The following is a 26,870-nucleotide window of genomic DNA, read 5'->3' on the forward strand; positions in this document are numbered from 1 at the left end:
AGGATAGAACAGTAGTAAATACCTATGCATTCAACATAGGAGCACATAAATTATATAAAGTATTAAAGACAAAGGGAGAAATCGATAGTAATACAGTAATAGTAGACTTTTATACCCCACTTACATCAATGGATAGATCATTCAGACAGAAAATCAAAAAGGAAACATTGGCTTTGAATGAAACATTAGTCCAAATGGACTTAACAGATATTTATAGAACATCCCATCCAGAAACAATACAGTAGTACATTCTTTAAGTACATAGGAAACAGTCCCCAAGAGAAATCACATGTTAGGCCACAAAAACAAGTCTCCATAAATTTAAGGCCAAAATGTATGAGGCATCTTTTCTGACCACAACTGTATGAAACTACATGTTACAAGAAAGTGGAAGAAACAGGCTAAGCATGTAACTAAGTAACCAATGGGTCACAGAAATCAAAGAGGAAATAATAAAATACATGGTGACAAAAATAGAAATAATGACCTAACGTCTTTGAGACACAAGGAAAAATAAGATGGAAGTTTAGGGTGATAAGTCCTGCTTAAACAAATTTCACTTAAACAATCTAACCATACCTCTCAAGGAACTAGAAAAGAACAAAGCCCAAAGTTAGTAGAAGGAAGGAAATAATAAAGATCAAAGCAGAGTAACTGAAATAGGGACTAAAAACAAAAACAAAAAAGATGAATGAAACCAAGAGCTGGTTCTTTGAAAAGATAATCAAAATGGAGTAACCTTTAATCAGACTCATCAAGGGGAAAAAACAAAAGGACCCTGAGGGGGGCCTGGGTGGCTCAGTCAGTTAGGTCATGATCTCACAGTTCCTGAGTTTGAGCCCAGCATCAACCTCTGTATTGACAACACAGAGTCTGCTTGGGATTCTGTCTCCCTCTCTTTGCCCCTCCCTCTCACCTATTCTCTCTCAAAAATAAACACTTAAAAAATATTTTAAAAAATGAGGCGCCTGGGTGGCTCAGTTGGTTAAGCATCCGACTTACATTCAAGTCATGATCTCATGGTTCATGACTTCCAGCCCCGCATCGGGGTCTCTGCTGACAGCTCAGAGCTTGGGGCCTGCTTCAGATTCTGTGTCTCCCACTCTCTCTGACCTTCCCCCACTCTCTCGTTCTCAAAAATAAACATTAAAAAATTAAAATTAAACAAAAAGAGGATTCAAAATCAGAAAACAGAACACCACAGAAATACAAAGGATTGTAAGAGACAAAATGTGTATACTAACAAATTGAACATCCTAGAAGAAATGGATAAGTTCCTAAAAACATACAATCTTCCAAGACTGAATTTGGAAGAAATAGAAAATCTGAACAGACTGATTGCAAGTAATGAAATCGAAGGGGTAATCAAAAAACTGAAGAAAAGTCTAGCATCAAATGGACTCACAGGTGACTACTATCAAACATTTAAAAAAGTTAATACCAGTCTTTCTCAAACGACTCCCAAAATAGAAGAGGAAGGAATGCATCCAAATTCATTCTATGAGGCCAATATTACCCTGATACCAAAAGCAAAAACACTACATAACAAACACTACAGGCCAATATCCCTGATGAATATAGATGCAAAAATCTAACAAAATATTAGCAAGCAAATTCAACCATATATTAGAAGCATCATCCATCATGATCAAGTAGGAGTATTCTGGGGATAAAGGATGGGTCAATATCAATAAGTGAACATGATATGCCACATTAACACAATAAAGGATAAAACTATAGAATCATCTCAACAGATGCAGAAAAAGCACTTGTAAAACTCTTAGTTCATGATAAAAGCTCCCAATCAAGTGGGTTTAGAGGAAACATACCTCAGCGTACTAAAGGTCATATATGCAAATGCTAACATCAGCTAACATTACACTTGGTGGTGAAAAATTGAAAGCACTTCCAAGATAACAAGACAAAGATGTCCACTCTCACCACTTTTATTCAACATAATATCTTAAGTCCTAGCTTCAGAAGGCAAGAAATAAAAGGCATTCACATTGACAAAGGAGAAAACTTCCACTATTTATAGGTGACATTCTATACAGAAAACCCTAAAGCCTCCATCCAGAAACTATTAGAATAAATCAATTCAGTACAGTTTCAGGAAAAATCAATATACAGAAATCCATTGCACTCTGTACAATAAAGTAGAAGAGAAATTAAGAAAATAATCCCATTTACAAATGCATCAAAAAGAATAAAGTGCCTAAGAGTAAATTTAAAAAAGGAGATGAAAAACTAGTACACTTAAAACTAAGACAATGGTGAAAAAAATAGAAAAGGACAAAAATGCAAAGATATACCATGCTCATGGATCCCAAGAATATTGTTACAATGTCCATGTTACCCATAACAACCTAGAGATTCAGTGCAATCCTGATCAACAAGCCAGCAATATTTTTCACAGATCTAGAATAATCCTAAAATCCGTATGGAAATACAGAAGGTCCAAGTAGACAAAATGATTTTAAGAAAAACAAAATTGGAGGTGTCACAATACCAGATTTCAATGTATGCTACAAATTTATAGTAATCAAAATGGTATGGTATCAGCACAAAAATAGACACATAGAACAGTGGAACAGGAAAGGAAGGCAAGAAGTAAACCCACGTTAATATGGTCAATTAGTCTGTGACAAAGGCAGCAAAAACATAGGATGTGGGAAAGATTCTCTTCAGTAAATGGTGTTTGGATAACAAACAGCTACATACAAAAGGATGAAACTAGACCACTTTATTTTAATACCGTACACAAAAATAAACTCAAAATGGATTAAAGACCTAAATATAAGATCCGAAACCATTAAATTCCTAAAAACATCTACACAGGCTGTAATCTTTTGGACATCAGCCTTAGCAACATTTTTCTAGATAGGTATCTTCAAGCAAGGGAAACCAAAGCAAAAATTAAAAAGTTTCTGCACAGTGAAGGAAAGCATCAAGACTAAAAGGCAGCCTACTAAATGGAAGAGAAATGCAAAGGATATATCTAATAAAAGATTAATATCCAAAAACATAGGAGCTAGAACTCACACCCACCCCCTAATAACGCAATCAAAAAATGGGCACAGATGCCTAGGTGGCTCAGTTAAGTGTCCGACTTCAGCTTCAGGTAATGATCATGCGGTTCACGAGTGTAAGCCCCACATTGGGCTCTGTGCTGACAAGTTGGAGCCTGGAGCCTGCTTCAGATTCTGAGTCTCATTCTCTCTCTGCCCCTCCCCTGCTCATGCTATGTCTCTCTCAAAAATAAAAGTATTTAAAAATTTTTTAAGTTTAAAAAAAATGAAAAGATCTGAAAAGACATTTTCAAAGACAACATGCAGATTGACAGCAGACACAGGAAAAGATGTTTATTGGTAATTAAGAAATACAAATCAAAACTACATTCTCTCACACCAGTAAGAGACTACCTTTATGAAATGTGAAAACAGCAAGTGTTGGTGAGAATGTGGAGAAAAAAGGGAACCCTTGTGTATGGTTGGTGAAAATGTCAATTGGTAGAACCACTGTGGCAAAAAATACAGAGATTCCTCAGAAAATAGAAATACCCTACTATTTAGCAATTCTGCTAGATATTTACTCAAAATAGAAATGCTACTTAAAAAATATATATGCCCTTATTTATTGCAGCATATATTGTATAATAGCCAAGATATAGATTCTACAGAAATGTCCGTGGATAGATGAATGGCTTAGATGTGATAGAAATAGTACTCAGCCACAAAATGGAATGAAATCTTGCCATCCATAGCAACGTGGAAGGATCTAGAGGGTATTGTGCTAGGGAAAGTCAGAGAAAGAGAAATACTGTATGATTTCACTTATATCTGGATCCTAAAAAGCAAAATGGGAAAAATAGACTCATAATTACAGGGAAATTTGAGGTTGCCAAAAGGAAGAAGGGTAGGTGATGAATGAAATAAGTGAAGTGGATTAAGAGGTACTTTTGGTTATAAACTAAGCAAGATGGAAACACATCACAGAGAACACAGTAAGAACTGTTGCAATGTTGTATGGTGACAGATGGTAACTAAGCTTGGTGAGCATTTGGGTAATGTATAGAATTGTTGAATCACTATGTTGCATACCTAAAATATAACACTGTCAACTAAACGTAAATACAAAGGATGTCTAAAGGGAGATTAAACTAGAAACAGAATACATATCATTTACATTTACAAACAAATCAATCGAAACCCTAAAAGTGATTTTGGTTGAGTGGGTATGAGGCAAGAAGCCAAGTGGCAAATAAAGAGTTGCACCCTTAACTTTCATGGGAGTCAAAAACAATGGACAAAATTATGAAAGAGCTCTATATGCATATATTTTTAAAATAAGGTCATTACCATCAGAGTAACCAATAACAGATATGGTTAAATGACACTGCCTCTGGGTACTCAGTTATAAAGGGAGTGGGAACTACAGATTTTCCATGTAAATTCTTGGATACTCTTATTTTACATACTAAAAATATTTAAGTTTTTCTGTGTTCTCTTTAATTGGAATTATTTAATAGTACCTCAAATAATCCTGTCTTTTTCTGTTTTTATTTTCTCCGAAATTACCAATTTTCACTCTTAGGGTGGTAACAAGATCAGGTCCTTGGCTGATCTTAAGATCAGCCAAGGACATGACCCCAAACTCCTTCAATTCCCTCTCCAAATTAGCTAATCATCTTCATGCTTTAGGAAAATTGTGCCATCCTCCCTGGTAGTTTTATGAATGGCCTTTTGGCTCAATTAGCACCTCTATCCTCCCTTAGTCCCCATTGGGGGGTAGAGGAGAATTAAAGTCAAAAGCTAAGACCTCTGAGTTTGCCAATTCTTGTTTCAACCAAATGATTATGATTTGATTCTCTGCTTCCAGCTGCTGTGATGGCCCTTTTTACTAAATTTAATCAGTCAGACCTATCAATTAGTAGTTGATGTGAAAACGGAAACTGAAAGGAATCATTTGAGATCCACTAAAGCTAAACTCCTGTTCATTATAAGCTGCTTCTTCCTCAGTATGAGCTGGCATTCCATAAAGCAATAAATGACCTGTTTCTTCTGTTTCACCAGTCAAGAATGATTTCTCTATAAATTTCCAGTAAATAAGTTGCAGTTTAGAAGAAACCAGGTAGAATTTATAGTTCTAAGAATAAAAAATATGCAGCAGCTTACCACATGAGTGCCTGGTAGATCCAAAGGATAAGACAACACCATTTACTAAAATGGTTGCTTTCCTTTATGTATCAGGAGATGTTACACTGGCATATTGCTTCAAAGATAATGACACTTTCTCAATGAAGGAGCCATTTTTTAATAACATGGATTTTACTTAAAACTTTTACAGGTCATCTGTTTTGCTTGCTACAGAGGTAATTCTTGGGGTCAAACAGTGTGATAGTGATCAATGGCATTTTCAACTAATGTTGTAAAGTGCATTTCTGACACATTTCCAGTTGTTTCCATTTCATATAATAGCATCATGCACATTCAGCATCAGAACAGATTGCTCATTAAATGGGCTATCAATCTTTGGTTAGGTACATTTAAAAGATGTTGAGGAAATTGCATCCATAATGATGTAATTTCTCAACTGTTACTTTTCCTCATCCTTATAGCACTACTAGTATTGAAATTGGCAGAGTATTTGCATTGTCCACACATCCCATAAGATAGGACCCCTCAAATTGAAGAAATCACACCTAACATGTTTATAAACTGATGCAGGACTCAAGGAGAGATTTCAACGTTTACTATTAATGTGCATTTTAACTCCATTAAGGTGTCACAATGCAACATAAAGCAGCCCAACTTATTAGAGCTAAACAATTCATTGAAAAATGGATAGACCTTAAACTATGTAGTTCCAGTTATTCATTTATTGAGCTTAATTCATTCATAGCATAATGGTTAATAGAAATGACTTGTCTAAAGGTATCTGGGTTTGAATATTGGCTCTGAATTACTAACAGTGTGGGCACTCAGTTGGTATCACCTGTAATAAGGAGATAATTTACCTATGTCACAGGTTTTAATAATATGTAACACCAGGTAAACCATGTAGAATAGCACATAAGCACACACTCTTATTCTTTCTTCATTCATGCATTCAAGTAGTTATTGTGAATCTACCATTCAATGATTTATAAAAATTTCAGACATTTCAAGAACTTCAAGACATGCTTGAGAACATTAGATTTAAGAAATAACTGTGACAGCTGTGTATAAAAACAGGTATTTCAGGTATGTAAAGATGTGGAAGATGTACTGTGAAACAAAATATTGCTGTATCATGTAAGTGAATAGAAATATAGCAAATGTGAAAAGAGGTTAAGGGGGAGAAAGCAACACACTACAGGGGTATTTAAATAAGGTAATAATGACTTAGTTGATTCTATGTCTCATTTCACCATTTTTCAAATGATTTATCCACTGTGTCTTTAGTGAAGATTCACACAAACCTGGAAAAAAATTGGATAATTTCCTAGAAACATAACCTACTAAGTCATGAATAGAAATCTGAACAGACTAATAACTAATAAGGGGATTGAATCAGTAATAGAAGACATCCCAAAAGTCCAGGACCAGACGGTTTCACTGGTGAATTCTACCATGCTTTTTAAGAAGAATGCTAATCTTAAATGTTCCTTAAAATATATATTTAAGAGGGAACACTTCCATATTCATTTCACAAGGCCAGTACTAGCCTGATACCAAAATCAGACAAAGACACCACAAGAAAATTATAAGCCAGTGTCCATAATGAACATGCAAAGATCTTCAATTATCAAAATGAACTTAACCACAGATTAAAAGAATTATACACTATAATAAATGGGATTAATTTCAGGGATAAAATGATCCACAAAATCAAATTGATACACATTTACAAGAGGAAGGATTAAAAATGATAGAATCTCCATAGATGCAGAAAAATCATTTGCTAAAATTCAACATCCATTTATGATAAAAAAAATTCTCAACATATGTATAGAGGGAATGTACTCCAACATAATAATGGCCATATATGACAAGCACACAGCTAATGCATACTTAACCATGAAAAGCTGAAAGCTTTTTCTCTAACATAAGGAACAAGAAAAGGATCCTAACTTCCACCACTTTTATCTAGCATAGTACTGGAAGTTCTAGCCAGAGCAATTAGGCAAGAAAAAGAAATAAAAAGAATCCAAATTGGAAAGTATGGTCACTATTAGCAGAGGACTTACAGGCATACTCCTTTTCCTTGCACTTCACTCTAATGTGCTTCATAGATATTATGTGTTTTACACATTGAAGGTTCGTGACAACCCTGCATGAAGCAAGTTGTCACATTTCGTGATTCTTGAAGCATTTTAAACTGTTTCATTAACATATTTGTTATGGTGATCAATGAGCTGTGTTCACTCATGTTATAATCGTTTGGGGGCACCACAAACTGTACCCAGTAAGATGGGGAACTTAATCAAATATTGTGTGTATCCTGACTCTCCACCAACTGGTGGTTCCATCGCTCTCCCTCTCCTTGGCCTTCCCTGTGCTCTGAGACCTTCTAATATTGCAAGCAGGCCAATTAATAACCCTATGATGGCCCTTAAGTGCTCAACTAAAGGGAAGAGTTGCACCTATCTCCCCTTGAATCAAAAGTTAGAAGTGTGGTAAGGAAGACCTCTTGAAATTTCAGATTGGCACAAGAGGCCTAACTTTCACTCTAACAGTTGGCCAAATTGTGCTTAAAAGGAAAAGTTTTTGAAGGAAGTTAGGAGTGCTATTTCAGTGAACAAATGAGTGATAAGGTGAAAAAGCCTTATTGCTGATAAGAGAAAGTGTTAGTGGTCTGGATGGAAGATAAAATCAGCTACAAAATTCCCTTAAGCCAAAGCCTAATCCAGAGAAAGGCCCTAAGTCTAATTCTATGAAGGCCGAGAGAGAGGACAAATCTAGAGAAGAGAAGTTTGAAACAGAAGGTGGTTCATGAGTTTTAGAAGAAACCATCTCCACAACATAAAAGTGCAGGGTGAAGAAGCAAGTGCTGATGTAGAACTGCAGCAAGTTATCCAGAAGATCTAGCTAAAATAAAGAACCAAAGTGGCTACACTAAACAGTTTTTCAATGCAGACGAGGCAGCCTTCTGCTGGAAGATGCCCTCTAGGACTTTCATAACTGAAGAGGAGACGTCAATGCACGGCTTCAAAGCTCCAACAGACTGCCTGACTCTGTTAGGAGTTAATGCAGCTGGTGACTTTAAGTTGCAGCCAATGGTGCTCATGTGCTATTCTGAAAATCCTATGGCCCTTAAGAATTATCCTAGATCTACTTTGCCAATGTCCTATGAATAAAACAAAGACTGAATGACAGCACATTTGTTTTCAACATGGTTTACTAAATATTTTAAGCTCATTGATAAAATCTCAGTAAAAAGGTTCCTTTTAAAATATTACTGCTTATTGACAATCCACCTGGTCACCCAAGGTCTTTGACAGATGAACAAGGAGATTAATGTTTTCATGCCTTACACAACATCCATTCTGCAGAGCTCATGGATCAAGGAGAAATTCTGACTTTCAAATCTTATTTAAGAATTATATTTTGTTAGGCTCGAGCTGCCATAGCAATTCCTCTGATGGATCTGGGCAAAGTTAACTGAAAAACCTGGAAAGGATTCACCATCCTAGATATCATTAAGAATTGTGATTTATGGGAAGAGGTCAAAATATCATTATTAATCAAAGTTTGAAAGAAGTCGATTCCAATCTTCATGAATGACTTAGATGTGTTCAGGACTTTTGTCTAGAAGTTAACAGCAGATATGGTGGAAGTAGCAAAAAGGACTAGAATTAGAAGTGGAGCCTGGAGATGTGGCTGAATTGCTGCATTCTCATGATAAAACTAACAGAAGAGTTGCTGCTACTTACAGACGAGCAACGCAAGTGCCTTCTTAAATGAAATCTACTCCTGGCGAAGATGCTGTGAAGACTGTTGACATGACAAGGGCTTTAGAGTATCCTATAACTGTAGTTGGTAAAGCAGCATCAAGGTTTGAGAGGATTCGCTCCAATTTTGAAAGAAGTTCTACTGGAATTGTCAATAAATGAGGCAAATGCTATCTTTTAAGAAATTGCCACAGCCACCCCAGGCTTCAGCAACCACCACCCTAATCAGTTCAGCAGCCAACAGCACTGAGGCAAGATCCTCCACCAGCAAGATTTCATGGCTAGAATTTTTTAATAAAGAATTTTTTGTAAAGTTTGAGAGAGACTGAGACAGTGTGAGTGGGCAGAGGGAGAAAGAGAATCCCAAGAAGGCTCCACCCTGCCAGCTGGGGCCCCACATGTAGCTTGAATTCATGGAAAACCTCGAGATCATGATCTGAGCTCAAACCAAGAACTGGACACTTAACCAACTGAAACACCCAGGCACCCCAATAAAGTATTTTGAAATTAGGGTATGTGCATTGTTTTTAAGCATATTGCTATTGCATGCCTAATAGACTACAGCATAGTGTAAACTTTTGTATGTACTGGGAAACCAAAAAAATTAATTTGACACACTTTATTGCAGTGGTGTGGAACTGAATCTGTTAGCTAGGAAGTAACAGGGAGTTACTCAGATCAGAGGGCCAAAGGGTATCAGGAGGAGGAGGAAGAGACAAAAGCAGGGAAAGAAGGCGTCTTACAGGACACGTAGCTCTCACCAAGGAGATGTACAGTCAGATGTTCTGTCAGATACTCCTTGTAGGAGACAGCTTGAGTCTGATTGGCAATGAGCATCAAAGTTACCCTAACGTTAGCAGTAGTAGAGAGTAAGATCCCTTCCTATAGGTGGATTTTTCCACTGTTGAAAATATGATATGGGCACTAGTATGCTGATATGTTAAGAATCCACGGTTGAGCTAAAGTGCCTACCAGAAAACATGTAAGCTCCTTAATGTAAAAAGCTCCCTACCTGGTTCCCCCTAATACACTGAATAAAAGCTTCCTGCACTAAACCCAAGGAGACAGTGCTTTGAGATCTCTTGGTTTTACTTGCTTCAAATAATGAAAACGATTTGCTCAAACCAGAAAACTGGGGCTGATCTATTGGCTAATGCACCCCAAGCAACGAGCCCTTTGCATTCAGTAGCAAAGTCATGTTATCTCTGAGATATTATAGAGAAAACTCTAAAGACTCTACCAAAACTGTTAGAATTAATCAACAAATTTTGTAAAGTCGCAGGATACAAAAATCAATATATAAAGATCTCTTGCATCTGTACACTAATAACGTACTATCAGAAATTAAGAAAATAATCTTGTATTCAGTTGCATTTCCCAAAATAATACACCTAGGAATAAATTTAACCAAGGAGGCAAAAGACCTGTACACTGAAAATTCTAAAACACTGATTAGAGAGATTGCACAAAGAAATGGAAAGATATCCATTGCTGAGGAGTTGAAAGAATATTGTTAAAATGTCCATACTATCCAAAGTGATCTACAGATTCAATGCAATTCTTATCAAAATTCCAATAGGATTTTTCACAGAAATGGAACCATTCTAAGATTTGTATGGAACCACAAAAAAACCCCAAGTAGCCAATATAATTTTGAGAAAGAAGGCTGGAGGCAACACAATCTGACTTCATATTATATTACAAAGCAATAATAATCAAAACAGTATGGTAATGGGGTAAAAATAAACACAGATCAATGGAACACAGAGTCCAAAAATAAAACTGCATGTATGACCAATTTATGACAAAGCTGTCAAAAATACAATTGGAAAAGAACAGATCTTTAAATGGTACTGGGAAAATTGGACAACCAAACACATAAGAATCAAATTGGACTATCCTATACCACATGTAAAAATAAACTCAAAATGGATTAAAGACTTTGGACAGCAGACCTGAAGCCATAAAACTTGATTTTTCGGTTTTCACAGTAAAGACAAGAAAATGTGGGGCTGCAAAGTAAAAAGCTTCTACAGAAAAATAAGAACTCAGCAAAATGAAAAGGCAACATGTTGAATGAGAAAATGTTTGCAAGTCATATGTGATAAAGGAAATATAAAGTATTGAAAAGCTCATATGACTCAATAAAAAATCTGATTAACGATGGACAGAATTACTGAATATACTTTTTCCCCCAAAGATGACACTCAGATATCCAGCAGCTACATGAGAAGTCGCCCATCATCATGCATAAGGGAAAATCAGGAAAGCAGGAAAAAATCAAAACCACAAGGAGCTATCACCTAACACCTGTTACAATGGCTATTTCCAAAAAGACAAATCAGTTTTGGAGGTGGAGAAAAGGGAACCCTTTTGCACTGTTTGTAGGAATGTAAATTGATGCAGCCACGATGGGGGGTGGGGGGGAGGGAGGGTAGAGTATGGAGTTTCCTCAAACATTAAAAATAAAACTACCACATGATCCAGGATTTCTGTTTCTGGGTATTTTTCTGAAGGAAATGAAAACATTAACTTGAAAAGACATCTGTACCCCCATGTTATTGTGGTGTTACTTATAATAGCTTAGACAAGGAGGCAACCTAAGTGTCTATTGATAAAGAGATAAAAATGTATATATAGGAGTATCGTTCAACAATAAAGGAAATCTTGCCATCTGTACCAACATAAACCTTGAGGGCATTATGTTAAATAAGCTAAGTCAGAGAAAGACAAATATCCTATGGTCTCACACATGGATTCTCAGAGGAAAAAAAAAAGTCATAGATACAGAGAACAGATTGGTGGTTTCTAGAGACCGGTGGTAGGAAGTGGGTGAAGTGGGTGAAATAGATGAAGACGGTCAAGAGGTATAAAATTCCAGTCCTAATGATACTAAGAATGTAATATATAGTGTGGTGACTACAGTTAATACTGTATTGTAATACTGAATTTTGCTAAGAATAGGCGTTGACAGTCCTCACAAGAGAAAATAATGTGTATGGTCACCCATGTTAACTACACTTACTGTGGTAATCACTTCGTAATACGTACAAATATAAAATCATCATATTGTACATCTAAAACTACTATATATCTCAAACAATCCCTATTTAAAATACAGATGTACTTTATTGTGGTCCAAGATGTAATACAATGTAAAATACTGCCATTTTGTAAATAAATTCCAGTTTTCTCTAATTCAACATTTCAAAACATTTAGGACTGTGAAGAGCAGTTTGTTCCCAGGTGCAACTCTTTCCCCAAATGTAGGGACTACTGAAATAAATCCAGAGACTTCCAAGAAATAAATAGTAACCAAGCTCACGGACTTTTTTGCATTACCATCACTAAAAATATCCTTGTGTGTTACCAGTGTATCCTTAGCCTTTTCTGAAGCACTTTCTACCAACTCTGCCTACTCCTGAGAATTTAATCACATAGCCATTTGAGGCAGATATTTTTGAGTAAACCAACTGCTGAGCTTCACTTCCACTGCCAACCTTCAGGTAGATATCTGCTCTCAGTATGTTTAATGCCACCATGTTCCAGCCAGTCTGCTCCTTAAGACCAAGAAAAGCATGCACGGTAAGCTCTGAACGCTATTCAAACACCTGGGAAAATTGCTTTAAACGTCTGAGTGATTGCTCATACCATTCCCTTGCAAGTACCCAGGATTCTCATCCATTCAAATTCTATGCAAGAGATAGTTTCATGATCTCAAACCTCAAAGCCTTTTTAAAAAATCTCTTCACCTGAAATAATTTCCAGCTTTAGTATCCAACCATTACTTCAGTACCTAGTGTCTCTAGGACCACAAAGACGCCATTCTTTCATTCATTATTCTTGTGTAACATGGATCAAGTCTGTGTCTTATCTCTCAACTAGATCACAGCCCGCATTTTGGAAGACTCTGCAATGTGATGCAAAAAGCACAGGTTTGGGAACCAGAAACATACCACTGTACTTGCTGAGTGACCTTCAGCCAACAATTAAATATCTTTGAGTCTCAGTGTCTTACTTACAAGAATGAGGATATCCATCTCTTCATTTAGAAGGCCTCGTGTAGCCTGGATCTTAAGGGTTCAATCGTTACCTCATTCTTTGAGATCAATGACCATATCTTGCATTCCTTTTACTCCCCATAGGTAGTGACTTGTCATTACTTTCAAACTCAAGCATTTGTAATTGATTTTTTTAAAAAAGGAAATGTGACTCATTAAAGCATAGCAAAGGAACAGAGCATTTTTGTATAGAACATGATGCAATGCCCCATTGCTATTTATTGCAGGGAAGCAGCATTGGCCACTAGATTGTCATGGTGCCCATCAATCAGAAATGGGCTGAATTGACTAGATCGAAAACATTAGGCAGCCAATGAGGAAAAAGGCAGAACATTAAATTTAGGTTTTGCCAGTAGTATTTCGAGTCTCCAACTGGAGGACAAATTACAAGTATTCTCACTGGCAAAAAGACCTTAAGTCATGTAGTTGCCTTTTAAGCCTCATTTATTCACACAAGTTGTGCCATCAATGATAATACCATTGCAGGAAGAGAAATGTAGATCTTTAAAAGCTGAAGTATATTCCAATGAAAGTAAAATGGAGCTTTGCCTTATGCAAAACAGCTTTCTTGATACAGATCATGCTTCTCAATCTTAGATTATATATTTGTGTGCTTGAGATACTCAATTGGAAGGAGATATCTGTGATTCTGGAGACATTGAGAAGTGATGTAAGTAGGATGTGAAGCAAAATTATTTTGGTTTGGGATTCAGTTCTCCCAAACAGGAGGAATTGTTTTGGATGCAAACAAGAGATTTTCCCCTCCATTTTACCCATATTGCCTGGGTAAAAAATTGTTTGACAATTATAAGAGGAGCCCACTGCTGATCAACAGCAGATACTGACAACTTGTCATTAGACATCCAACTGAAGTTTTTCTCCTCCCTTTCCAGCACTGATTGCTGTGTAATTGAATTTTTAGAATAAGGAAAACTGTTAGGTTGGAAAATAAACACGGACCCTTTTGTATGTTAAGGTGGTTTTTAAACATCCGTAGGCCAAGATAATACACATCACAAGTACCTTGCATTCTTCTCACCCGCCCTGGAGTCAAAGCAGTTACAATATGTTCTTTAGGCAATATCTATTTTGTAAGTTTATTTTGAGAGGGAGAGAGAGAATACAAATCCTTAGCAGGCTCCACACCGTCATCCGGGAGCCTGACTCACGGCTTGAACTCATTAACCATGAGATCATGACCCAATCCAAAATCAAGAGTTGAAATTTAACTGAGCCACCTGGGGCATCCCAAGGGAAGATCTTATTTTCAGAAGTAAAACTAAGTTATTGTGTGCATCATGCATTTCTCTAAAGCACATGTTCAGCATTAAGATCAATAGGCATTTTGATAAGGCTGACAAAGTTTCGTGTGATCTCAGACTGGTGAACATTGTGGCACAAATGATGGATGAACCAGAAGACCTCTGATTTCATGGCTGGAGAAGGGTGAAACTAACATCGTTATTGGTAGGGTAAGACTGGATAAACAACCAATGTTCTCTAAACTGTACAGGACTGCAAGAATTTCTTTGTTCAGCAAAACTGTGTGTAGTCAGGGGTGGTTAAAATATATTACACTGAGATTCTAGAAACCCAGGTTCTATTCTTTGCTGGTTCTGCTAAGTGGCAATGTGACCTCAGCCAGCTCAATTAACCTGTATTTCTTTCCTTGCATATAAAACAGGCAGAACAATACCTGCCTTTTCTAACTTTCAGGATTGTTTTCCAATTAGATGGAGATAAAACATGTACAAGTGTTTTTGCAATGTATCGTGCAGCATACAAATGAAAGTTAATAATCATTGCCAACTCTGTTTATGACTTTTTTTTTTCCCAAAGGCTGTCCTTGCTCAAAATGAGTCATTCCTCTTACTGCAATTACTTCGAGCTGATTAGGTGTTCATTTTTATCCCCCAGCATCCCACAACCACACCACATCCGCTGTGGTCCTTCCACCTGTGTTTCTAAAGTTTTTTTTGTAGACTGCTTTACATCTGCCCAAATTTACCTGTCGTCCATGAGTTGTTTGGGGACATAGATATTGGCCATTAAATAGGTTTTTCTCTGCTCAGCACAGGTTTCAGTAAATGATTTCTCTATATTTGACAATGCACTATGTTCCCAGATCTTGTTCTTAGCCATATGGTGTAAATTTACTGAGTTATACAAGGCCCATAGGTGATATTAATGAAACTGTTTAAGAAATTGGTTATGGTTGTTGTAGGAATTCCATGTCTGAAAAAACTTAACCCTATTGTAACTGATCAGAAGCTTGATACCCTTTTTGATTACCTTATCCTACTTGGTCCCTGGAAAACCAGGCCAAGAAACATACCTCACTGTGCATTATTCCAGACTTCTAGTGCCTCCAACCCTCTCCAGCTACATTTCCATATTTGACTATTGCTCTTGAAAATGTTACATTAGCTATGGGGTAGAACTTACGTACTTTACAACACTAAATATTTACAACATTCACTGAGAAAAATGGAATTTTTCCAATGATACACCTAGCAGGGTTTTTATGCAGATGGCCTAGTTCTTCTCCCTCTCTCAAGTCCATTTCTAAAGCCTTTAGTGATTCAGGATAACTTAAAAGGTCCTGCTACAAAAATATCTGGCTCCAACTTGAGTGGCAGGTCATGAATGATGGTGGCCAATGCTAAGTGTGTCTACAATATAACAGATCCTAGGAATGGAAGTCAGAAATAGGTGCATGTGCTTCACCTATTGGTCATTCACTAGAATTACTTACCCCACCCTAGAGCTTACCCATAGGTGGCCCTGCAAATTCCTTAGAAACAAGAGGCAGGGGGATCCCCTGTGTTGTGGGATTGTAACTATGCAACTGACTTCATGCTCGGTTCTCAGGGAAGGCACAGTAGTTTTTAGATCAACACGCCTATATCCTCTGGTAAGGTGTTTTCAACTTTTCAACCTCACCTGCCATGCCCTGGAAAATATAAGAACAGGGAGTTTATCTTGTGCTAAGACTATCATGGTCCAAAATGCTGATGAGGAATTTCTGCTGGCTCAGATTTCATAGCTCATTATCCAGTGTAGGCTGCAAGAAAAGAGATTCACAAAAAAAGTTTTCAGCAAGTCTTTAAACTCATTTGAAGACAGGAAAGCCATTACTATAACTTACAATGTAAGGTCTGACTGAGAAATGATCTTTGGACTCAAATACCTGAGCTACTCAAAAACCCAGTGAGCCAGATTTTCAGTGACTGAGTACCCTCAACATAAAAGTATCTTCTCTGGAATTGGTTTCAGATAGCCATGTTTGGATGCCTCTAGAACTGACTGTAATAATAGCATCTCTAGGCATTATGGAATACTGTGCTTATAAGTCCAAAGTCTAAGTACAAATGTTCTTGGAGACCAGGGTATTGAGATTAACAGATGGAAATTTTCTTAGAAATTGCACCACTGGGCTCCCATGAGTGTACAAGTATTTTTGATATTTCATGGATTTAAGATCTGATACTACTTCTACAGATCTTATTGATACCCTAAAGAAAGGGAGAGGTGTTTGTCTGAACTTAGAGATATCCAAAGTACTTTTAGGAGCAAAAGGTCTCTTCCTGTCAAATGAGAGATGAGACTTCTCACATTTCAAAATTCACAGGGAAATCAGAAAACTTGTTTTTATCATCTCCAGCATGTGGGCAGTCTGCATTTGCTTGCTGTCTCATCCATTCTGATTAGACCCATTCCATGTCTCAGCAAGAGTGCAAAAGAAAATCTGGCAGAGCATATTCATCCTTCCTTGGTCACCATCTCATACCCACCACTGGAGATCATTTATACTATTATACTGAGAATGAGATATACAAGTTTGGGGGCAAAAATATATAATTTTATATGTCAACTTGGGTAGACCATGTTATCCAATATTTGGTCAAACGTTACTATAAGTATCTCTATAAAGAAATAGTGACCCAAAATATAAAGATATTTTTAGAGGAGATTAACATTGAAATCAGTAGACTGAGTAAAACAAATTACTTTTCCTAATATGGGTGGGCAATTTCTAATTGTAGGAATAGAAAGACTGACCTCCTTGGAAAAAGAGGAAATTCTGTCCATCTTTAGCAGAATTTAAGTCTGCCTTTATACTGAAACTGAAACATTGGTTCATTCCTGACTTTCTAGCCAGCTGGCCTACCATGCCGATTTCGAAATTGCCAACCTCCATATTTGTGTGAGTCATTTCCTTAAAATAAATTGGTACACATGCATATATACATCTCTTACTGGCTCGGTGTCAGTGGAGAACCCTAATACATCCATGTGATTTCAGAATTATGCACACATAATTTTGTTTATAGTTTTAATGCAACTAGGTCCGCTTTTCTACATGAGGCAAGTGAAGATTTGGTCCTTTGTAAGGAATGTGTTCTCCCACAAATTTCTCCATTTTTTAGCTTGGCTCTGTCACCTCTGTTTACCTTCCTTACTGCAGACAGGACTTCACTTATAGTTAGGCTTAGATAGCCAATAACTGGCTCTTTTGTTTAAAAAAAAAAAAAAAAAAAAAGGGCTGGGGGGGACTTCATTTCTTGGGTCTCTCCTGGGTTAATGACTTCAAAGGTCTTCTCAACTCCTTTTACAAGGATCCAGAAGGATACTGAGTTCCAAGCCATGAGCAAGTTTGAAAGTGGGTCATTTAATTCTAATTCATTCTTCTCAGTAGTAAGAGCTCTGAACATGCCAGTCCTTTTAGTAAGTGACCTTTTCTGAAAACACATCTTTCCAAATACTTTTTTTTTTTTTGGTCAAAAGGATATAGCCTATTTCTATATTAAGAAGACTATTTATAGAATTAATAGGTGCTGGATAACCCTTTACAATGAATAGATCCCCGATGCTCAGTTCAGGATACATCTACACACAAGGCAGTTTTCAATGGCCATCTTTTTATTGCCATGGGGATGGAGAATAGTTTTATTTTAACCTCCCTCTGATGAAAAACAGGGTAGATTTTGTATGTTCTTACCATAAACCTTTCCTCCATCTTGCCTTACCCTTAGTTATCACAAGGATTCTAGTAATAAGCATGCTTTATTAAAGGTAACCATCTAAGTAGCAAATTGTTCTCTTCTTTCCATATCTATAAGGTGGTCATTAGGATATCTGAAAAAGAATGCTATTACTATTACTGATACTATAATCTTAACACAAAGCTGTGTTATGGGACTACATCGTATAACATCAAGTCCAGACACAGTTATTATACCCATATTTAGAGCTTGCTTTTCTGGGGCCATCGTCTCAAGTTGTTGGCCTCTGCCATCATTTTCCAGCTAGCTCTACTGCAGTATATAGTGCATCGCAGAGATTCAGTACTACCAGAAATAAACATTGCTCACACACTTCCCCTCCTCTATTCCATTTACCCTTGATAAGTTACTTCATATTCTGACATGAGAAACTCGGGTGACACTTTCTATGTTCTATTAAATGTACATTTAGTAATTCCTGTTTAGTCCTCATTCTTAATAACTCCTGAGTATTCCCATCTCTACTGCATCCATTTTTTTTCTAATTAAAAACCTTTTTATAGAGCAGTTTCAGAACAAGATTGGGTCATAGCAAAATTGAATGGGAAGAGTTCTCATAGCTCTTGTCCCCAGATACCCACAACCTTCCTCACTATGGACATTCTATAACCACAGTGGGACACTGATTATGATTGATGAACCTACATTGGCACATTATCATCACCCAAACTCCACAGTTTATGTTAGGGTTCACTCAGGTTTTAAAATTAAATGGATTTTGACAAATGTGTAAGGACATTTATCTACCGTTATGGTATCATACACAAGTTCTACTGCCCCAAAAATCCTGTGCTCTGCCTTTTAGTCCCTCTCCCTTAATCCCTGGCAAGCACTAATCTTTTTACTGCCTCCAGGTTTGCTTTTTCTTTTCACTCAGGATATGTAACACCCGTTTTAACAGGTCTCCACCTCTCCTATCAAATCTTCCCTCCTGTTACAAGTTTTCCATAAAGAAGGTTGATCTGATGTACAAGTTGATCATACCACTCTCATATTTAAATGACTTCTCATTGCCTCCAGTCTCCAGTCCCCATTAGCAGATCTATAGCTTTTCGTATCTATAGCTTTCGTACCTTCCTTCATTTCACACAATTTACCAGCTTGCATATTCTAATCCTGCAATAGTAAAGTACTTATAGTTTACAGAATAAACTGTATTCTATCTCATCGATATACACTTAGACATGTCTCTCCCATTACCTGGATATGTTGAACATGTTCAAGTCTTGATATAGTACCTTCCTCTCAAAGTGAAGATAACCTAACACTAAACTCTTATGTAGCATTCTGCATTAGGTCTTCATCATGGTAGAAAAACCCTCCATTTTCACTCAGGGTTAAAAATAGCTGCTTTCTAGCTGGCCTTCTACATTAGGTAATAAGTCCTTGAAAGCAGAATTTGTACTTTGCTATTTAACTACCTTCTTGATGTTCATTATTTCTGTACATGCATATTTTTCTTTGGTCTCAGTGAAATTCAAAGCAGTACTCAAACTGTGGGAATAATTTACCTACGGGATGGATGGAAATAGTCAAATCCCCTTATATTGAAACACTGTTAGGTTTTGTACTTAAGTGAAAATGTTCTAGACTAGAACATGATTTCCTTCCAGGAAGTCAGATCTTAGAAAACAATGGGAGCTTTTCAATAAATAGAGATATAGGTAATTGTTTTACATTGTATCTTAACATGTGAAAAAAATCCTATAATGATATCAGCCAGGTTGAGGGTAGGACTTCATGTCCTTTAAATTCTATGGTTCCTTACAGAAACAAATGCCACAACTACAGAATGAATGGGTGTAACTTGTAAAAAGATAAATACGTTAAACAAGTAAACGTTTGGTAAGAGAAGTGCAAATATCTAAATAGCTAAGTTCCTTAATAGGGATGCCTGAAAGCTCTGTCAACCCTTCTCACTCGTACTGAAAGCTACTTGGTTGAATTGGAATACTTTACAGCAATTAAGTCCCCCCCAAGAAATCAGAGACATAATTATTCCAATTTTCCCAGTGAAGAGAGCTAGGAAGTTGATTGAACTGCTATCCTTTTTCATCATCAAGAGTCAGGTCCTCCCTATCCTACTTCTTTCTCCCTACTCCTCATTTCCTTTCCCATTTAGGTTTCTTCTATAACAAGTTTAACAAATACCCATACATAGGTGTCCATTTGTATTCTTTCATATAAATGATCTTGAATCGGTCATTCCTTTCCCTAGTTTGTACTAAGATTTTTTGTCAAGCTCAATGTGTCTTTTTACATATCAAATTGCTGAAGAGGATTTGATAGAATTCTGTGTAACACTTTCATGTCCTGAAAGACCACTTCATTCCAATTCTTCATTGCTGTAAATAGTACTGTCTTTACATTCTTTCAGATGTGGATTGCTGAGTTATAGGGAATGCAGTCCCTCACTTCCATTAAGCAATTGCAGACTACAATCTGGAATGGCTACTTGGTTCATATTCCTATCAGAAGGAAATGAAGATTCCTATTTCCCCACATGCTTGACAATGTTTTGTAAACACCATTCTTAGCGCATGCTTAAAAATTTTAACATTCTGTGGCATACATCTATTATAACCTCATTCCTCAGATCTTTTTGGTCTACTTCGATTGTACCTCTTTCACGCCCTTGCATTTTAACATCTAACGTATCACATAATTTTCTCTTCGTTTGCCAAATATACACACAATCTTCCTTAGGATTGAAACTATATATTATGGATTTTTTTTTTTTTTTTTTTTTGCCCACACCACTTAACAATACATTAAGAAGTTCTATCATCTTTTCTCTTCATGTAATTGCTCACCAGCTTTGAAATAAGTTATCAGGAATTCAGTTTTATCCTAATGGTTGCACAGAGAAGTAAAATTTTTTTCCCCGACTTTATACTGCAGACCATCCTCCTCAAAACTCATGATTTTTCCGTCAAACTTACTCCTTCCCATCCATTGACCTGATTTAGAAGTCACACATACACAGTGTGCTTTATGTCCTTGGAGGGAATAATATTGTGTTCAAAGATTTCCATGCATTTTTTATGTTTTGACATTCACTTCCCTCTCTAATCTTTATCTCTCTAATCTTGTGAGGACCTAGGTTAAAAATAATGGCAATGTGTGGGTTCTTACCCTTTTTGGTCATTCTTCAAATAGTGGGTGTGTAATAACATGCATTCTTCTTTTCCAAAGTAACTATAGAAACAAGATTAGTGTACAATGAGCTTTAGAATGGAGATGATAGAAACAAAAAGATCTCCCGCATCAGGAAGGACACTTAACTTTTTACTCCCTCCAGTGAGGTAGGAAGGTAGCTTTTGTCTACAAGATACATAGACAATTTTTAATTATGTAAAAATGTTTTAAACCCAATGAGAATAGGAAACTTGATTGTACTGGCTGGTATCAAACCCCCCTACGTTAGCAGTAACTTCAGGTTAGTGGTTATAAAGTGGGAGGTTTTAAGAAATAGAAGTTTAATATTGAAGTGATGAATTACCTTTCCAAAAGCAGTTGCTAGAAAGCACTATAATTTGTCACAATTTGAATCAGTAGCTAATTGGTCCCAAAATAAGAATAGTTATAAAGCTCAGCCCTAGGCCTTCTGGCTGCCCTGCCATTGATCTATACCAAACATTTGCTTTGCTATAGAATGATTTTATCCAGAGGAGATTCCACTATAAGCTTTTACTAACAGTTGATTCTCATTAACCAGAAAACATTCAGAATACTGGCTTAGTTTTATGCTAATGACCAAGGTGTAAGTTTCGGTATGTGATCAAGAACTGAAAGCAGTTCATGTGCTAGTGCATCACAGCCAAGCCGCCTCTCCTTCCAGGTAAGCATAGAGCTGGTCAGAAGTAGACGCACCCAGGAGGACACAAGGGAAAAACCTCTGTCAAAGTGAATGCAAGTGTAACCATGTGGCTCCACTACCCTATGAACATGCCTTGTTCAGGCAACACCTCAAGCAAGAAAGCATATCTAGAAATGTGGAGGAGGAGGTAAATATTAAGTAAAAGGCAGAAAAATACTGTCAGCAACCACAGGTAACCACTATTATTTTAGTGTCTTTATATCCACAAAGAGGAAGGCAGACCAATACATACTTAAGTGGACACCATTCTCTTTTTGATGTGGAAGATATAGCTTTGCCTTGTTTTTAGTTTCAACATATCAGCATTTAAAGATAGTTGTAGTAGAATGTCTTGTTTTGTAGATTTCATCTGATTTAAATAACAGCCTATTATTGGCAGTTTAATGTTTCTAATGTTTTAATGCTGTGATGAAAAGTTTAGGGATAGGTTTTTAGACCTTTGCGACTATTCCTTAGAATATCACAGCAATGAGGGGCACCTGGGGGCTCAGTTAAGCATCCCACTTCGGCTCAGGTCAGGACCTCATGGTTTGTGGGTTCGAGCCCTGCTCCAGGCTCTGTGCTGACAGCTCGGAGCCTGCTTCGGATTCTGTGTTTTCTTCTCTCTGCCCTTCCCCTGCTTCTGCTCTCTCAAAAATAAATTAACATTAAAAAATTGTTTTAAAAAATCACAGCAATGAAGTTACTAGGAAAACTAGTTACATTTTTAAATATTTGATAAATGTAGACAAGATTTTGACCAACAGTCTGCTTTTAAACTTGAAACACTCTGGCAACCGGTGTAAGTAAATAATGATCAACTGAAAATAGGTGTATTCACAGTGTTGACGTGAGGACTGAGGCACAGAATAGTTCTTTCCTTAGTGACAGAACAAGGAACTGGTGGAGCCAAGGTGAAGACTGAACCACATTTGTTTTTACTGTATGTATAAAATACTACAAACATACACATCTACATATATGTAGGTATGTTATATACATAACTATGAATATGTTTTATGTATAATTCATACCCCATTATATAGATTGCCCTCCACACACATACCACAGACATTCTACTACGAAGGGTGTAACCTAAAAACATTCTGATCTTTTGGCTTAGTACTTTTAGAGGGAGTTCCAGATCAATATTTGCATTTTTGTTGACAAACGCATATTATATCCCAATGTAAAAATTGTAGTTTTTTTCCCCCATGTTCTTAATGAATATTTAAACCACTTCCAGTCTTGCTATTTCAAACAACAGTACAATTCTTTTTTTATGGACATGCATGTCATTGAAGATTTTAAAGCATTAAAAAAATTTAAGCGTTTATTATATGGTTTTACTAAGTCATGTTTATAAGGAAATATAGATGCACAGTTTTAAAAGTTAAATAAGCATTGGGCCCTTGAGTAGCTCAGTTGGTTAAGTGTCTAACTCTTGTTTTTGGCTCAGGTCATGACCTTGGGTGGTCGGGAGATTGAGCCCCACCTTGGCTCCATGCTGACCTTGAAGCCTATTTGGGATTATCTCTCTCCTCGCCCCTCCCTGCTTGTGCTCTCTCTCAAAATAAAAACGAGTTAAATACACATAAGCAGTTCCCATCTTACCACAACTTTACTCCAAATTTTCACTACTCAGACTACTATAATCTCTTATGGAAGTAAATATATCAAGTATCCCTATCTCCCATTAATATGTTTATACCACTCACACTATTACTTGATTTCTTACCCTGGTAAATGAAGATTTAAGTTTCTGGCCCTTCATGCTCACCACAGCACACACCCTCCCCACTCCTTAAGCACATGCACATATACATGCCTCTGTTCTTAATCTTCTAATAGTTCACAATATTTTGTTAATATTCCAATTGTAACAGCTAAGATGTTTAGGTTGGAAGGGTTTTCTTGGACTTCTTTATCAGCTCAGTTGTCAAGGTAATTTACCACTAATGGTCCTGATTTCTGAAAGAAGTCTGGAACATCCTTCTCCATGCTGGCATACGTCAGTTCTTCCCTTGAGGCTCTTATCTTCCATTCTGATCTGGATGCTTGCACTGGAGGCCTCCTGCCTGCTTTCACCCTGCAGAATCTGTCTTGCTCCTGGTTTGGATCCCATGATTCTCTCCGGGCACCCTCACCTCAAGTAGTAAACTGAGAAACAGTAATCTGGAGGTACTCTGGTGTATTTGTATTTTTGAAAATGTCCTTTTTCTGTCTTAAACTTTCATTAATAATTCGGTTTTGTAGATAAATCCTCTTTCTCTTCAAAGTACCTTCACAGGGTCTTTAAGCTTCCACTGTGTCACTTCATAATCGGATGCCTCTCTGGTTCTTAATTCTTTGTGCAGCAATTTTTGTTTTGTTTTGTTTAAAGATCTTGCTCCATTGTTCCCCTGTTCACACCAGAGCACACAAACTGTAAAACCTGAGGAGTCTTCCTTCCTGGTTTTACTGTGGCCTGGTGAGCGCTCTCAAAGCAAAATGGAGTATCCTTCAGTTCAAGGTTTTTATATTATGTCCCGTAATTTCATGTGTTTTAATTCTTAGTGTGGTATTAACTTTCGTGATTATTTTTCCTCTTTGCTCCATTTTTTTAAATTGGTCTTTGATTTTGTTAAACAATTATTTTGAGAGAGAACAAGTAGGGGAGGTGTGGAGGGAGAGAGACAATCTTAAGTAGGCTCCCTACTCAGGACAGAGCCTAACGTGGGGCCTCAATCCCATGACCATGAAATCATGACCTGAGCTGAAATCAAGAATCAGAAGCTCATCTGGCTGAGCCACTCAGTCACCCCAATTTATCTTTTAGTGTTCTGAGCATTATCAAAGTCCTATTTTCTAAGCAATTACCTCAATTTATTCTTACATTCCCCCTTTCCCTATTTTCAATATTCAATCTTTTTGCATATGTAAACACTTTTCTATTTCAAGAATATCAACAAAAAGTAACATAAGCAACAGTAGCAAAGGATTTTCAATTTCCATTTATTCCCAATGACTCAACCTGTTTATCCTCTCAAACTGATGATCATCTGTTGATAGTTTACTTTCAAAATACGAAACTCTAAGGAGGAATAACTTTAGGGGGAAAATTAAGAATTTGGTTTGTCCCAATTTAAGGTGGCATCCTGAGAAACATAGTACCTCTCTTTGTAAGCATGTCTGTTAGAACTGAGAGTGAAACCAGGCAGCCCACTGAAGCTGTATCATGTCATACGGGTGCAGAGCTAACTGGAGCTAATGTCAGATATCCCAGTTGTATCAAGAAGGTAGTTGAGAACACTTAGGATCTATTCTCTTAGCAAATTTTAAAGTACACTTTACTGTAGTTACCATGCTGTACATTACATCTCTAAAACTTAGAGCAGAGTGAGTTTGTATCCCCTGACCAACATCTTCCCCATTTCCTCCACCACCTCCAGCCCCTGGAAACCACCTTTTTGTTTCTCTAAGTTCGATTGTTTTAGATTCTACATAGGTGTTCTTAATATTTATCTTTCATGTGTCTGTCATATTTCACCTAGATAATGCAGTCCAAATGCATCTATATTATCGCAAATAGGATTTCTTTTTTAAGGCTAATATTCCATTGTAGACACAGAATTTCTTCACCCATTTAGCCACTGACATTTAGGTTGTTTCCATGTATTGCATATTTTGAATAATGCTGCAATATAGAGGGGATTACAGCTATTTGAGATATGGATTTCAATTCCTTTGATCATAAAGCAGTTCTATTTAATTTTATTACAGCTGGCAAAGTTTACATTCCCACTATAGTGTTCAAGGGTTCCCTTTTCTCCACATCCTTTCCAACCTAAGTATTCTCACCACACATAAATAGTAATTATGTGGTAAAGGGTAGGTTAGTTTGTACTAATCACTAAAGGTATACTTACATTAAAAACCACCACATTGTATACCTTAAATCTACACAATGTTTTTTCGTTTGCATCTCAATGCTGGAAAAACTAAAAAAAAAAAAAAAAAAAATGTGGCTGAGATCCAAGTGCATCACAATTTCTCCTGATTGTCCTTAGAAATGGAAGTTAAGATGAAGACCATCAGAATTATTAAGTATTGACCTTATGTTGACGTTTTGGAGCCATGAATCCAGATACAGAAGTCAACAGAGGAGATGTGCTTTTTATTTTCTCTCATCTTATGAATTCTGTCAGAACATGAGAGGCTCTGCAGCTTTTATTGATCTTTCCGTAGATTTGACCTTGAGAGACAACCAATACCTAAGTTGTTTGGTGTCAACAGAGACACGAAAATGATGCCAATAAAAACCTTAAAACCACCATGGTGTTCGAGGTCAATAGCAACAATCTCCTGGAAGCCAGATAAATTTGAGAGGCCAAAATGTTTTAACTTGTACCTTCATGATTTGATAATTTTAGATAGTCTTGATATAAACATGCCACCCATACATGCACATATAGAATGTATATGTACATATATGTATAGATTTCTCTATTTTGAGGGCTGGCAAAAATCAAAAAAATTATTTTTATGCCTTTCTGGTTTTTTAAAACTTAAAGATGGAATCATTGGTGACCATTTTAAGTTTTTGTAGGAACATTTTATTATCAAGTATTTTAAAGTTATTTGTACATAGTCCTCCCAAAAGTTATTGATCTTTTAATAATTGTAATGTATCAGGTTAATTCGTTCACTTAAATGTGCGTATGAACCCACTATGATTGCTCTGGTTGTGTAGGCTCCATTGAAACTTTATTTTACATTTTGTAGCCATATTAGGCAATCACCCGTTTTTAAAGTTTTAAGGACACAAACTATTGTGCCCACACTTCATAGCACACCTTTGTGACCCATCCAATTTTAAACTGATGACCAGATATGCTCATAAGGAAAACCTTAGCTTAAAATTGTACACTGTTCCTCTTTAGCCAAATATCCTTGTTAGTTCCTACATAATT

The sequence above is a fragment of the Panthera pardus genome, unplaced genomic scaffold (genome assembly GCF_024362965.1).
Source record: "Panthera pardus isolate Hobbes unplaced genomic scaffold, ASM2436296v1 HiC_scaffold_1, whole genome shotgun sequence".
NCBI classification, from domain to species: Eukaryota; Metazoa; Chordata; class Mammalia; order Carnivora; family Felidae; genus Panthera; species Panthera pardus.